This window comes from Malaclemys terrapin, chromosome 6 (assembly GCF_027887155.1).
Source record: "Malaclemys terrapin pileata isolate rMalTer1 chromosome 6, rMalTer1.hap1, whole genome shotgun sequence".
Lineage (NCBI taxonomy): Eukaryota > Metazoa > Chordata > Testudines > Emydidae > Malaclemys > Malaclemys terrapin.
Genome location: NC_071510.1, coordinates 34,601,650 through 34,617,164, shown reverse-complemented (window position 1 = coordinate 34,617,164; position 15,515 = coordinate 34,601,650).

Below are 15,515 nucleotides of genomic sequence, written 5' to 3'. Positions count from 1 at the left end.
CAGAATTTACTTAAATTCAACTAACAGCCCAACATGCTTTGAACAGGAAACAATCTCAGTTTCATTAGATACTAATGAATATTATTAAGCTAATCTGCCATTTGTTTTCTAATTATGAGTCACAAGGCACCACAGTGGCAGCTGAGGCAACTGCCAGGGTGCATTTATTTATCAATCCTGTGTTTACTGAGTGAGTATGGCAGGGAGTGATTAGGATGAGTTGGAAAGGGGTAAAACTATTCTCTCGATAGATATTTTCTTTCAGGTTGGTTAACATTTTCTAGTAGCAACAACTTTGGAATTACATTTGGCTATAAAATGGAAATAACAATACAGCCTCACAGGGAGGCTTTAATGTGCGTAAAATGCAGTGGCTCTTTACTCATGTACAGTGCTGACCCTGGTTAACTTTATATCCAAAGCAAGGTCTCATGCTGTTTTTCTTAAGATCATGAAAGAGTCACAATACCATGATCCATTATCTCCATTGCACTTATTGTAGTCCACCAGCCCTGGAAGCACCATAATCATTAAAGCAGGACTGATGTGCTCCCTGAAATCTGGGATTTTGGAGACAGAGTGGTTACTATTTCAGCAGTTTCAAAAATGCACCTGGCTGATGTTTGGCATGCACAGTGAAAATGCTGTTAGCTCAGATGTCTCTTGTGTGCGTACGTGCATGCATGCACACACACACATGCACACATGTGTCCATCTTGGCCTGAACAGTTGAGCCTGGTGGGTTGTTTCCATTAGGGGAAGAAATTGATGCTATGGGTCAGGTATTTCTTTGGTGCAATCCTGTTTATTTACAAAGGATGTACACAATGTCCTCTGTCCCTGAACACAGTAGAAACAAACATGAGTAGGCAGTTTCCTTACTTGTAGTTTCCAAGCCTGCCTTTCCATTCAGCATTTTGCTCAAATGATGCTTGCTGTCATGGCATCTTCTCAGAGCCAGACTACTTGTCCTTCTCTGGTTTTCTCCTGGCTTTTCTGACTGCTTTCCTCTTCTGACACACACAGCTGCAATCCAATCAGTTGCCAGAGAAAACCCTCTTAGTCTCTCTGAGTTGGTTCTTTGCTCATGTATATAACTATATATTTATGTGCTTGTGTGTGTGTCTAAAGGTTGAAAATGATGTTTTTTTCTGGATGTTCTGCACCTGCAGATTGAAACAGCACCTGGCACAAGGGCATCAAGGTTTCATCAAAGGTAAGGGTCTGGGGAGACTCCAGGATCAGACTGGAGTAGTAGGCTAGGGTGGGAGAAAAGAGAGGATCAGGCTAAAGGACAGTAAACTGTAATTTCAAAAAAGGATCTGGTCTAAATAGCGAGGAAGGGTAGCAACATGAAAAAGACAGGAGAGGGATTAGTTGGAGGATGGAGAAGAGGTTTTCCATGCATGAATACCAAGGCATGGGTAGGTTGAAAAAGCCATTTACAATATATTTAATTTCGTATCTAAATGGACTTAAGCTTTTACAAAGTGTTTCCAATAGATAGGAAGGCTGTGGTTTGGGTAAGCTCATGTTTTTTTCCTAGCTTGTGCCTCCGTGATAATTACTGAATTTGGTACACATGCACGTATGTAAAATGATGCACAATTCAAACTGATAAGATATTTGTTTTTCAATTTATTTTTTGCAGTATAGTCAATGTTTCTTAAGAAAAGCAGAAACAGGCACTATTGGTGTAGCATTAAACTGTAAATAATAGGGTTGAAATCTTGCCCCATTGAAGTCAATGAGAATTTTGCCCTTTATTTCAATGGGATCAGGATTTCACTCTAGATATTTTCACTAGTTTGCAGTAGCTATTACATTAGATATATAAACAAAAAGACAGACCAAATTAATAATGCCTTCAGTTTTGGATGGAGAACCCATGTAGAGAATTATTCTGACTAACTCACTGGCCACTGCATATGGCATAGAAAGAGGGTAGTCTTAATTATCATAATAGAAAAAAATTCTGTTTGTATGTGTTAATAACGTAGGGCCAAATTCTCAGAAAGGTGTATGCTAAAATCTGATCTGTGATTGGCCAGCTCCCAATTTAGACAACGTAAATATACATGTGCATTTTTGTATACACGCTTCTGAAAAGCCCAGATTGGGCCCACACTCTTATGTCCACAAACTCTGGGAAAATCACACATGGGTCTTAGTGTCCACGTCCTACTGATTTTTCAATGGGAGGTGCCATATTGCTTATGGGCCTTAGAAAATCTCCCTCTATGTCAGGTCTTGCTTCAAATTTTATACATACAGAAATGTGGTAATTGTCACTGGAACCAGTCATTCAAATGTGATAGTCTGTAAATAATGGCAAGGAGCCCTGATCTTGCAATTCTTACACTTCAGTGGGAGTTTGGCCTGTACAAGGACTCCAAGGGTAGATCCTGCAAAAATATTTTATTAATTTTGTAAATTTTTAAAAGGAAAATATCTGCAGCTCTTTTCATCCATTTCATCTTGTATCCCTTTTTATCACCTTCCTCCAAAGCAAATTTTTACCGGGATAGGATGCTGGATTAGATGGAACATTATATGCAGAACCAACCCATGCTAACAAATTCTTGAATAACACTAGCTCATATTTTCAAGGAATGGAAAGGTGACACCATTCACATCAATGGGCTTTTCTGTTGTCATGCTTCATAGATATTTCATAGTTATAGATTTCTTGTTTTCAGTTTCTGACAGAAGTTAAGTGTGTTTTGGGGGATTTATTTATTTTTTTTAGAAAAGGGGAAAAGAGAGAGACAAATGTGCTGTGGTAAAGCCCAGTTCTGAGAACTAGATTTACAACATGCCCGTTCTTGGCCATCAGCCTTTTGCTGCTTCCTGGTGTGAAATTGATTAGGATTGGTGTGGAGCTCACGTGAAGCCAAAGTAGAAAATGGACTCTGTAATTTGGCAGTAAACAAATATTTGCAAGTTGTAGACCTCCCTTTCATTTTGCCAGGTGCTTACTAGTGACTATTACTTTAAGTTAAAAACAGGAAACCCATAAAGACAGGATTTTCTCTCTTTATGTTTCTGCTAACACAACAAAGATAGGCAACAAAAAAGGAAGGGAAAAGCCCAAAACTTTATACAGTCTAACATAAATCAGTCCAATTGTTCCAATCAGCACATATGGTACGGTAATGTTGCCCACTGCTTTGAGACCCTCTAATGGAAGACCATATGTGCTGCTGCAATATCAAGACACAGTGGGCCTGTGTTTAGGACTCCACAGCGGCCTTTGTTTTAGAACTTCCTCGCTTTTATTGGTTTGTGTGTCTGTGTCAACATTATTTCTTCCAACATGGTGTTTTTTCTTTCATTTCTTTGTATTAGTGGGAATTTCTTGTACACAGATAATTAAAAACATTTGCCTTAGCTTTTTGCATTTTATGCTGTTGTCTTGCAGACATTTTAGACATTTCAAGGTGCCAGAAAATGGTAAGAGTGCATTATTAACTGAGTCACCAGGTCAGAGTCAGTTTGTAAAGAGAGAAAAAAATTCTTTCTTTGACACGTTTTTGAAACACATCAGTTATTATGGAATCACAGAAATTAAGGCCCCATTTTGAGAATACTGAGTACCCACAGATCCAGCTGGAGTTACCTTGGGCACCTCACAGAAAGCACTCCGTACCCATAGAACTGGGTTCTTTTTATGGAATTGACTATGCATTCTACATATTTTAAAAGGTGTCTTTAAATGCTTGTATTGCAAAATGTTAATATAACTGGGACACTGGATTATTATTTTTGGTAATAGAAATAGAGGTATGACCACTGCTGGCACAGTGGAAGTGCCTTGTACTTAGAGATTGGCTCAAAGAAACTCTCTGGATCTAAACACTCCCTTGTGCAGGTGAATATTTTAACAACTAATGCAACTCTCCCTGGATAGATTTTCTTCTTTCTCCCTGCCTCCCTTTGCTTCCCCCCCTCTTCTCCTCAAAAAAAATCTACTAATTTACCATATTTTCCATTCTCTCACATTCCTCAGTCTCGCATTGTGTCAGTCAGCACTGCAGGTGACCTGTGTGGTCAATGACTGTGCAATATGAAGTTGGGCAGGGAGAAAATCCCATTATTATTGTGCCTAAGGGTCCCAGTCAGGGATCAAGGCACCATGGTGCTTGGCACTCTACACACACATAACAAAAAGATGGTCTCTGCCCTGAAGAGCTTACAGTCTGTTTATAAGATTGGAGACAACAGGTGCATACAGAAAACAGATGGGGAGAAGCGCATGATATCAATGAGATGATTATGAACAGGGTGAGAGAGAGTGGTCACTCTGTAGCAGTGTGCTGGGTGGTCTTTTGGGGAATGTTCTTGAAGTTTCCTCTGACTACTGGATGTCTTCCCTAGTTGGCTTGAGTGTGTGTGGGGAAAGTGAGAGTACATGTTCTCAGGCTGGTGAGTGGGAAACAGAGCTCCAGGCTCCCCCAGGTGCTAGCACTTCAGAACTCAGATGGTGGTTGGGCCCATCTTTACTTGCATATTACTCTGGTTTGAGAGGGTACCCAGGGGACTGCAGCTTCACATGGCAATGGATGTAGCCAGAAGAACAGAGAGTCTGGTTGTTTATATGGATCTTAAAGACAGCATACAGTAGGAATAACAGATGTCATTTGATATTGCCTAACTTCACATAAATGATTGCCGTGAAGCAGAAACACTGTGAACTTTATTTTTCAACTTCCATTGTGCAAAGAATTATGCTGGGAAGGCAAACTCTTAGTACAGTAGTTTCAAACTTTTTTTATTTGCTGACCCCTAAACATTTTTGAATGGAGGTGCGGACCCCTTTGGAAATCTTAGACATAGTCCGTGGACTCCCCCGGGGTTCAAGTACCACAGATTAAAAACCATGGTCGTAGTATGACCTTATTCTTTTCAGTCCTTGTGAACAGTACACTTACACAAGTTTAGCATTAAAACACACCATAATTTCTACACTCTGTAACTATTACAAAACAACATGTATTTTTAATGTGTCTATTTGTGCTATCAGTAATTTATCATAAGTGGGGGTTTATCATGTTGCATGAGTGTGAGGTGCCTTGTATTATTTGGTACTATTGTTCAACAATACAACAGGAAGCAAATGAGTATTGTACAGGGCCCTGGGGCCTCTTAATTACTTTTTTAAGTGAGAAAAGGGCAGGAAGGGGTATTTTTGCTACATTCTCTTGATGACCCCAAAACTTTACTATTCACAAGAATGTCATGCTCTTTTCTTCCGACTAGAACAGCTGCCTCCAAATCCATGTCACCTCTGTCAGTTTAACCAAACACAAAGATGTATTTTCACATTTGGGTTTTAAGGTTTGATTCAGATCAGATAAACACTGAAGCTATTTGAAGTTCTTGGTTCTGAAAATCCAGGCAGAAATTCTGTGAGAACTGGTTTTCTTGCAAATTGTTTAGTATTTCCTACTTTAGGCCAGGCTTCTTCTAGAAGAACATGTATACGTTGCCACTTCTGCCAACACTGACAGAATGAGAAAATGGAAGGATGCAGGGAAATGATTTCCCCCACGCCCCTTAATATATTTAGATCTATATAGATATAAAAGCTGAAGCTTTTCAAATCTCAACAGTGTTTTGGTTTGGTTTTGGGGAAAGAGTCTAGTCAGTTTTTGTTCTTCCAAATCAGTTTGTTCATCCCTAATTCCTATAAAAAACTGACCGCATATATACATACTCATATAGTCAGAAACACTTCTCTGTTTCTGTCTCTCTCACATACACAGAAAACATAGATAAGTTATTCAGTCTCGATTCGCACACTCTCTCCCACTCAGACACTTGGTGAGAAACAATATAAATGCTCTTTTGCTGCACTAGATGTCACCTCATTGGAAATTAAGAATAAAATATCTTCTTCCCTCTGTTTCTAGAGGCGATTAGGATGACAAGTTAATCAAGACTTCATCATAGCCCTGCATATTTCCATTCATCATATCACAGCACTTCTAATGTAGCTGTCCAGTTCATTCAAAGCAGGATTTTAAAAAGTGCTGGGTATATTACAGCCTTATGTTATTGAAAGGTCTTTATGTTACTGAAAAGTCCTTTAGTGTCCTTACTTTTTCCTTAACTAGTCACATGTGAATAAATACAGACATACTACCTTCAAAAAATAGATGTTTACAGTGATATACTAGTAGGGTAGGAAAGTCTAGCAGAAAGAGCACTGGATTGGGACTGAGGAGTGCTGAGTTTAGTCACTGGCTAAGCCACAGACTTCCTGTGTGACCTTGGGCAACCCACTGAATCTTCCCTGTGCCTAAATTCCCTATTGGTAAACAGGGAAATACTTCTGTACCTCACATGAGCTTTGTGCAGATAAAATCCATTAATGATAGCTTGGTGCTCAGATTTTAAAATTTTATTAAGATGATGTTAAAAAAAATTGTGAACAGAGTTTGAGCATAGAAGTTTCTGGTTATCAGGGAATAACATACAGATTATCGAGGGTGCAAAGTTTGGCTTAAGATCAGGTGGCATGAGGAATACATAATCTGCAATATCCCAGATTGGGGGTAAAAGGTTGATGGGTCAAAGTACAGACATTGAGATATGAGGGTATGAAGTTCATAGAGTGATTGTGTTCGGGTGTGGAGTGTAATGAGTGGATATGATGATGAGGATGGATTGACCCTCATTTGGTGAGATTTAATGTTTAGGGAGTTTATGGTTCCAGTTCATATGATCCAACGGAGAAGGTCACTTGGTCCCTTTCTCGTGGTGGGAAAATGATGTCACTCTGGCTCACGCCTCCTGGTACTGTCGGTGGCCGGTGATGTGCTCAATGTAGATGTCCCTGGACCATCGGATGGCATCTGAGACCATGAGGCGCCGCATGAGATGTGCGTAGCGTCAACTGATCCCGCAGGTCCGCAGCACACGCTCATTGCAGGTGCCCAGGGCTCCGACAATCAAGTGTTGAAAGTCAAATAAATACCTAGCTAGATAGTGTGGTAGTCTATTATCACCTTCTTAGCTTCTTGAGGTTGGCATGTGTAGGGGATAATATTTTCCTATAGTATCTACCCTATTGCATATAACTTCAATGGAATGTTTAAATACATGCCCAAAGAGCCATACAGGTACATTTCAGGCCAGACATCCACTTCACATCCATATTCTGATGTGGTTAAGGATAATCTGCAAAAAATATGCATAACCATTTTCGAAGCCCTAGAAATTTGAAAGCTACCCATGAGTTTGGAGGGGAGGATGGTTTAGCACCCTCCAGGTACCTCTTAGCCATGTCCTTGAAAGCTCATAATTTGAGTGCAAAGACATGGGTGTTATTAAGTATATTGTTTCTGTCCTTCCGTGGTCATGATTAGGTAGCTGTATGTGAAAGGGGCATCCATTTAAAAGTGCAAGGTTCCTCTTCTATAGTGTTCATGAGAAACACATTGAATATGATGAATTTCAGCTGTTTGCTCTGTGAAGTTTCAGCTTTTAAATGGATGAGAGTGAGGACTGTAATATCTGACCCTGTTTTACACTCCCCTCCCCACACCCCAGCATTAGTGTTATGATGGAGCATGTCTCCTTTCTCAGCCATCAAAATAAGGAAAACCTGTCTACAGACATTTTCTAAGATGCTCTATCTAGAGTCTTTCTCTTAGAAATGATAAATTAAAGGGACACTGTCAAGGCTATTAGGCTAAAATGAAAGCTACTACTCAAGATTGATCTGAACTGCAGATACCTGTGTGGAAGTCACAGTTTCTCCACATTCAGATTTGTGGGTAAAGGCCAGGCAGGAGTGTAATTATACCTTAAATATTGTGGCAACCATTGCGAATGATAGCTTTTCAGTGCTCAAGAGGACAGAATAACTGAAAATATTCTTCTTTTAATGCAAGTATGATTTTGGGTCTATTAAAGTCTTCCTTCAAGGGACATTTGCAGGGAACCTAGGAAAAATAAAACTGGAGCCCAGGAAAATCAGTGTTCAAAATCAGGGGCAGATCTGTGAAAGATCACATCTATGTGTCAATCAACAATAGTCTGGTTCAAGGGTTATCAGGAATGGAATTGTTTGGTCTTTTGCTCTCTGTGCAGCATATGGAATTTGAAAGAACCAGATAGGTACAGTGGGATCCAAATAACTATGTTACTAACCAGCAAGTCCTACAGTGTTGCTCTGGCAAGGTGCTGATGGGTTTTAAAAAGGTGCAAATTATTTCCTTATGAGTATCCATGTAGGCTTGAACACTATTTAATTTAATGGTCCATGTGACATGAGCTGATGGTCTCAGAGCAGTTGCAATCAGATATACATTCATATCACAAAAGTAGCACTATCAGAGTTGGGAAAAATCAGCAATATTGTTGGTAGTCTGATCAGAGCAGCCAAGATTTGAATGAACATAGACAATGAAGTTTCCTTTTGTTCCTAGAGTTACTCCTTCTGGGTCCAGTTGGTGTAGCTGGCACACTGACGAAGTGTAGGGAGGGTTGAACTTTTGCTATCTGTATAGTGTCTGTTCAGTGAATAAAGAGAACAGTGTCTTGGGTGATGTCAAGCCAGCACCTTTCACAAGCACTAAATTCAGAAGGAACTGGAAGTTAAAGAGAAGCCAGTACTAAATGGCTTCTGTGATATTTCACTTGTCTCTTAAGAAGAACGTGTTACATGTTAATTATTCTGGAAACCTGGGGAACCTGTTTTTCAGTTGTGGATGTTTGTTTATCATGTGTGCTTTTACTGAATTTTAGAGACATAGCACAATAAAGAATGAAATAGTCACCCTGTCACCTCTAGCAATAGAGCATTCTGTCAGCTGTTCAAGTTCTGGCTCTAAAGACTCAAAGAAGTATTATTGGAGGCAGCAGAGCTCTTCTTGCTGAGTGAAGCAAAATGTTCCTCCATTTACCCACCATTGAAATTAGGACTGTGAAAGCACATTTGGTAAAAGATGGAAAAATGCTTGGTTTATGCGAACTAATTAGAATTGTTTGAAAAGTTCTGGTACTCAATTGTCCAGCCTGGTGCAGCAGCGAAGGATTACTAAATAATTTAATGTTACCAAATAAAGAGCAAAATCTTGAACTGGTATGACACTCTCCAGCACCGCTTCACACACTCACAACCCAAGCACATGGGAATAAGGAGCACTGCACCCCTGCTTCTGTCTGCAGAAAAAGGAAGTTGTGAGCATTGTAAATGTAGCTAATATTCCAAAAAAGAGCATACCTGGTGTCATCTCCCTGAAAATGCCCACAGCAACGCAGAGTGCATCACTTTAACTAATTAGGCTGTTGTCAATATTGGGGCTTTGTTGTGCTAGGAGATGAAATGAGAAAAGTACAGGCTAGGAGACAATCTCTCCTCCAAAGAGCTTACAGACTAATTTAAGACAAGATGCAACAAGTGAGAGTACAAAGAAGGGAGAGTGGTGGACAATGGTCGGAGTGATAGGAATACTTGATCTCACAGTTGTTCAATGGAGATACTCCTGGCAGTTCACATTGCAGAAAAATGTGTGCCTAGTTAGTAGGTTTTAAGTTAATATTTTTCTTTTAATATATAAGTAAACAGGAATAGTAATGAAATCAGTAGTCTTTGGTGGTCAGAGACCTGGCTGTTAGTAGCTTGCAATTTATCATAGGCATCATAATGATATGAAAGAGGACCAGGCAGTATTTTTTACTGACTAGTTCTAGGAGGAACACTACATGCAAAAGGTGACATGGAAGAAAGCACAAAGATGATTGTGGGAGTAGCAGAAAAAGATATGATGGAGGCTGGCATGGTTGGAAGAGGTCATTATAAGTTCCACTCATTTCATAAAGGTCCATGAAAGAGGCAGATCAGAACTCAGTAAGTGGGTGGAAGAAAAAAGGAGGATGCAGCAACCAGCTGCCTGGGATCCTGTTCCTGTTTTCTGACTTTATGAGAATAGGGTGTGTGTTTGTGTGTGTGTGTGTGTGTGTGTGTGTGTGTGTGTGTGCTGGGCCTGCACAATGTTTCAGTGGGGATATTCCTGGCAGTTAACACTGCAGACAAATGCTCTGTCAGCCTGTTTCCAACACGCCATGGTGTGTCTGTCCCCCTGGTGTATGTGGTGTTTTTAAGGAAAGGAAGGGAAAAGCCACCCTGTTTGTGCCCCAAAACAAATGAAAAATCTCCATCTCACTCTTGTGAAAAGAAATGTAAATGCTTTTATTTATGTTATTTATCTTCTAAAATGGTCAAATGTTTATAATTTAGGGACTGATCCAAAATCCATTAAAATCAATGGAAAAACACGCATGTACTTCAATGGGCTTTAGATCAGGTTCTTAGTCCGAGTAACACTTCAATAGATCTCAGGCTTGTAGCCTCCTTGGCAGGCTGGATCCCTTGGTGATTATCTTTGGCTTGCTTACTTTAGGGATTCCCTTGTCTTGATTTTTAAGACTTGAACAGAAGCTACCCTGACATATGTGCGTACAGCCCCATTGAATACAATAGCGTTTCACAGGTTGTGAATCAATGCTGAATCTGACCCTCTGATGCTAGTCTCTCTCTCTCCTTTTCTGATCTTAGGTTCACTCTCATGCTGGCTTGCCTTTTTTTTCCCCTTCTTCCAATGTCCTTCCTCTTTTTATTTCCCTGTGTCCAGAGGACTGTCTGTGTCTCTATTGCTCAGCTGCTAAATCTCTTCCTCTCTCTCTGTTTTGGGCTGCCTTTTCCCTTTCAGCTGCCAAGTCTTTCTCTGTTCCAGGCAATCTTCTTTCTCTCCTCAAGCACCATAGTATCCACATCAAGTATCAGGGGGTAGCCATGTTAGTCTGTATCTACAAAAACAACAAGGAGTCTGGTGGCACCTTAAAGACTAAGATTTATTTGGGCCTAAGCTTTCGTGAGTAAAAACCATCTGAAGAAGTGAGGTTTTTACCCACGAAAGCTTATGCCCAAATAAATCTGTTAGTCTTTAAGGTGCCACCAGACTCCTTGTTGTTTTTATAGTATCCACACTGCTATTTAATTACATATATGCAGGATGGGTGCACTAACACTCACACTCTGTCTCCCAATCATCCTTAAATAGATAGCATGATAAATGCAACCCAAATATGAGCACTTTCCTCTGAGAAATCTGAAACTCATAACAGAGTATCTTACAATTCTCCAAAATAGCTAGGGCCAGATGCTCAGCTGATACAAACTGGCAAAACTCAGTTGACTTCAATGAATTTACTCTGACTTACACTATCTGCGGTTATAGTCCATAGTACAAATGGAGACTGTGATTCACATATATTGTAAGAGCGTAAGTTGGTGTATGGCAAATTAAATAGCTGATGTCAAATTACTGTAAGCATTGGAATTAGTGCTGCTTAATATCAAATCTTAAATTTGTACCTGATGTCAAATTAAAATTACTATTATTGCTAAAGGAAATAGCTCTGTGGTATATCTTTGGTGACAAGCCACTAATGTCTCCATTGTGCTGTGTAAGTCCAGCTAAAAGTACACATATCTGGCAGCAAAAACTCACATTCTAAAGAAGACTATTTGAGTACTGCTATGTATGGGACAGATCTCTCAGATGAGAGACTCCTACCAGCTATACTTTAAATGTACAAAAGTCACATATACAGTACAAGTCAATGTATGCTTTTTAAATTTAAACTTTATTTGCATTTACTGATTTTCATGGGCTGTTCCATACAGCTATTTGTAACGAAATATAACTTATAAATTGAATGCCACTTATTTAAAAAAAATAGCAAAAATGAATTTAAAATGATTTTAAATTTTACAGTGTTCTTTCTAGGAGCACCCACATAGAAATCTGTTCCATTGACAGGTGATGGCAGAAACACTCCCTTGGGAAGACTAAAATGTTAATTTAATAACAAAATGGCTACACTGAGACTGGGGCAATTTAGAACAGGAAGGGTAAAACCACAAAGAAAGGAAAGGGGTGAAACATATATTACATGGGCTGTGTATTTATATGGGCGGAGGTGTGAGGATGACTCTTCAGATATATTCCAGATGGATTTAATCACCATGACTACAAATGATTAATTCTGGCTGTCCCTTAAAGCTGTTTTTCCAGTGAGAAGAATTGAAGGGTTGTAAGGTTTATGTGAGGCAGGCCTGTCTTGGTAGTGAGACTGGCTGGCAGTAATGTATCCAGGTATGTAATCAAGTATTATACAAGTTTCCTCCTTATAATGAATCACTGAATACATCAAAGCTTATGCTTGATAATGAAATAGAAAATGAAAGAACAAAATGAGCAATAATAATATGAACATTTCCAAGCTTTATCATAAAACTACTGAACCATCAAAGTGGCTAAGAACATAAGAATGGCCATATTGGATCAGACCAATGGTCCATTTAGTCCAGTATCCTATCTTCTGACAGTGTGCAGTTGTAAGTCATCATTTTTGTGGATGGGTTTTGCTTGATCACAGTCCATCATGCTATATCTTCTCTGCATGAACAAGAATCAGGCTATGAAAACTTGATGCCTGGTTTGAGAACTGTAAATTTTGGCTCAGCCCAGTGTTTCTACATCCCTGTGCCTGTAGTGACAATTCACTGGTACCTCTAATATTACTGTGGTATAGATGGGAAGCAGGTGCATGCTGGTGAGGAGGTGGGGATACGGCAGTAATGGAGAATGATTGTGAAAGGCTGTCAAGGTGGGAAATTAGAAAGTATCATCAAATGTTCACAGGTGGTCCTAATCTGGTTGGAAAGAATCATGTGTTTACATCAGAAACACCAGGTCAGATTCTGTCATCTTTGATTATAGTGAGTACTACCTTACCTAGTGAGTGAGTAGTCTCAGTGAACTTGTTATCAGTATAAACCCTAATTCCAGAGAACCCTTGAGATGGACAAAGCTGATGGGTGTAATGAAACCTGTTTGTCTTCACCTCACTCCAGGATTTTGGTCTGTGTGTGTGTGTGGGGGAGGGTCGGAGCAACTGAGTTTTAAAAGAATGTTTCTCTTCTTCTGGATCTGAAAGAAATTCTTCAAAGATAGAAAAATTTAGATGTATTGTCTTGCAAAGCTCCAGGGAACCTGAGAAGCCACAAAGTAGATAAATCATCATCTTTTATGCAAATAAACTCTTTCACCCTTTCACCTCCTCAGTACCATGAATCTTGCAAGACAAAAACAATACTTTGAATTTACATAGCACCTTTTACCCAAAGATGACAAAGCATGTTTACAAAGGTTAATAAATTAAGCTTCACATTCTCCCATGAATATTTGATATTTAATTTATTATAGAAGAGTAGATTGAAGCAAAAAAGGAAAAGTGACTTCCCCAAAGTCATAGAGGAAGTACGTGGCATAGAGGAATAGAATCCAGCTGTCAGGGCCCGGCCATAGGCAGCAGGTGTGCACTGGTCAGTTATCAAGTTGAGGTCAGGAGATATGTAGCAAAGTCAGGGTTGAGCTGAGTCAGCATACTAGGGAGTCAGGGTCTGGCACTGAGTTACAGGCAGGAGACAGTAGCAGAATTGGGATTGAGCTGGGTCAGAATACCAGGAAGTCAGGGTCAGGCACCAGGTTACAGAGCGGAGGCAAGTAGCAGAGCTGGGGACAAACTGGGGTCAGGAGATGGAGTCCAAGGTTCACAGGAGGGCAAAATCTGGATCAGAAGCAAGCAGGTAGTCTACATCATTGCTCAGACAGCTCCCTGTAATGGCTTTCTGGTTTATGTACTGGCATTTGCCAATCAGTGAGCTGCAGGGGGCTGCCACACAGGGCCTGCCTGGTGATACTTCCTGCAGTGTCTAGCTTCACAGGTCTCCAGTAGAAACCTGGCTTGGGCTCCTAGTGGTGATGTGGAAGCATCAGGATCCCATTACTTTCATTGTCACAGGTTCTAGTCTACCAGGTACTTACTCTAACCGCAAGACCCATTTCCTTTAAGCCAGGTAAAGCAGAATTAAAATAGCGTATGGACCTGATCCAATTGCAATTGAAGTAAATGAAAAGACTCCTATTGGCTGCAACTGGAATTGGATCCAGCTGAGAACCAGAATCAGTATCTTTCATTTGGGAGAATCCTATTAATCTCCAAGCTGTGGGACAAATTTCAGATGACTATGCAGAACATGTGCAGGGCTGGTAGGGGTTTCCACAGGTATTTTTAATTAAATTAAATGGGTAGAGTAAGGAATAATTGCTAAATACAGTACGTAGGTTTATACTGTAGATATTAGAAATGGTGATTTAGTCCATCCTTCAACCTATGCACAGTGTTCTGCTAATATATATTTACTAATGCGTTGTCCTATCTGACTTTAGTTGTCCCAAGTGATAAGATTTGCATTGTTTCCTTTGGGAGACTATTTCACAGCCTAATCAATTTCATGTTCAGAATGTTTTTCCTAGTATTCAATCTAAATTCGTTCTCGGTTCTATCTCAGTACTCCCAGTTATACCTTGTGCACTACTCTGATAATTTCTTCTTCCTCTTTTTTACATCCTTCAGATATTTGCAGTCTGTTATTATGTCTCCCCACCACACACTTAATCGTCACAGCCAAAGCTATTCATGGAGTATTTAGCTCTTTTAATCTTGCCTCATTATCCACCTCTGGACCCCTAACCTTTTCTTGTTGTTGTTGCTCTTCTCTAAACTCCCTCCAATTTCTCAGTATCTTTCTAGTATTGATGTACCCAGAACTGAAAACAATATGCCAGGTGTGGTCACAGCAGAGTTGCACAAAGAAAGACTATTATATCCTAGCTCTTTTACATGATACCTTAACCCAAAATGCTTTCCTTATTTAGCGGCTCTAACACACTGCAAACTCATATCTAGTATGTCCATCATCACCTCTAGGTTTCCTTCAGCATTGCTGCTTGCCATGCTTTCTCCCTCTGATTGAATGTATTTCTCAACATTTCCCCCCAAATATATTATTCCAAGTCGAATCATATTTTACTTTTTCTGTCCGTGTTTCCAATCTCTCTTGGTGCCTTTGTATTGTTTCTTTCTCTGTGCTAGTGTTCACACTGCCTAATTTACTACCATCAGCACATTTCATTAACAAATGCTCTCTCCCACCACACTCTTTCACTGTTGCACTGCAGTACAATTTGACTGTTTCAGAACTATTTTATACATATCACACCATCCCTCCTCCATTTCTTCCTTTCTGTCTGTCCTATATAGATTGTAATCATCTGTACTGACATTCCAATTATAGGAAGTATCTCACCAGGTTACATTTATGCCCACTAAATCACAATCTCCATTAGGAACAACCAATTTTTCTTGGAGAAATCCACTCGCAATCTGCATGGCACTCCATATGTTGTGGGAATATTTGCTCCCATTTTCGTAGGACTTTGGCTATGAATCCAGTGTGTGTGTGTGAGGTGGGACTCCCTGTTGGTTCTTTCAAATACACTGTTCAGTTTTCCCTTAAGACCATTCTATTTTCTGTACTGTGAAACTGCACCGTGTAGCAGGGGAAAAAAACCCATGAAGTGTCAGCCAAAATC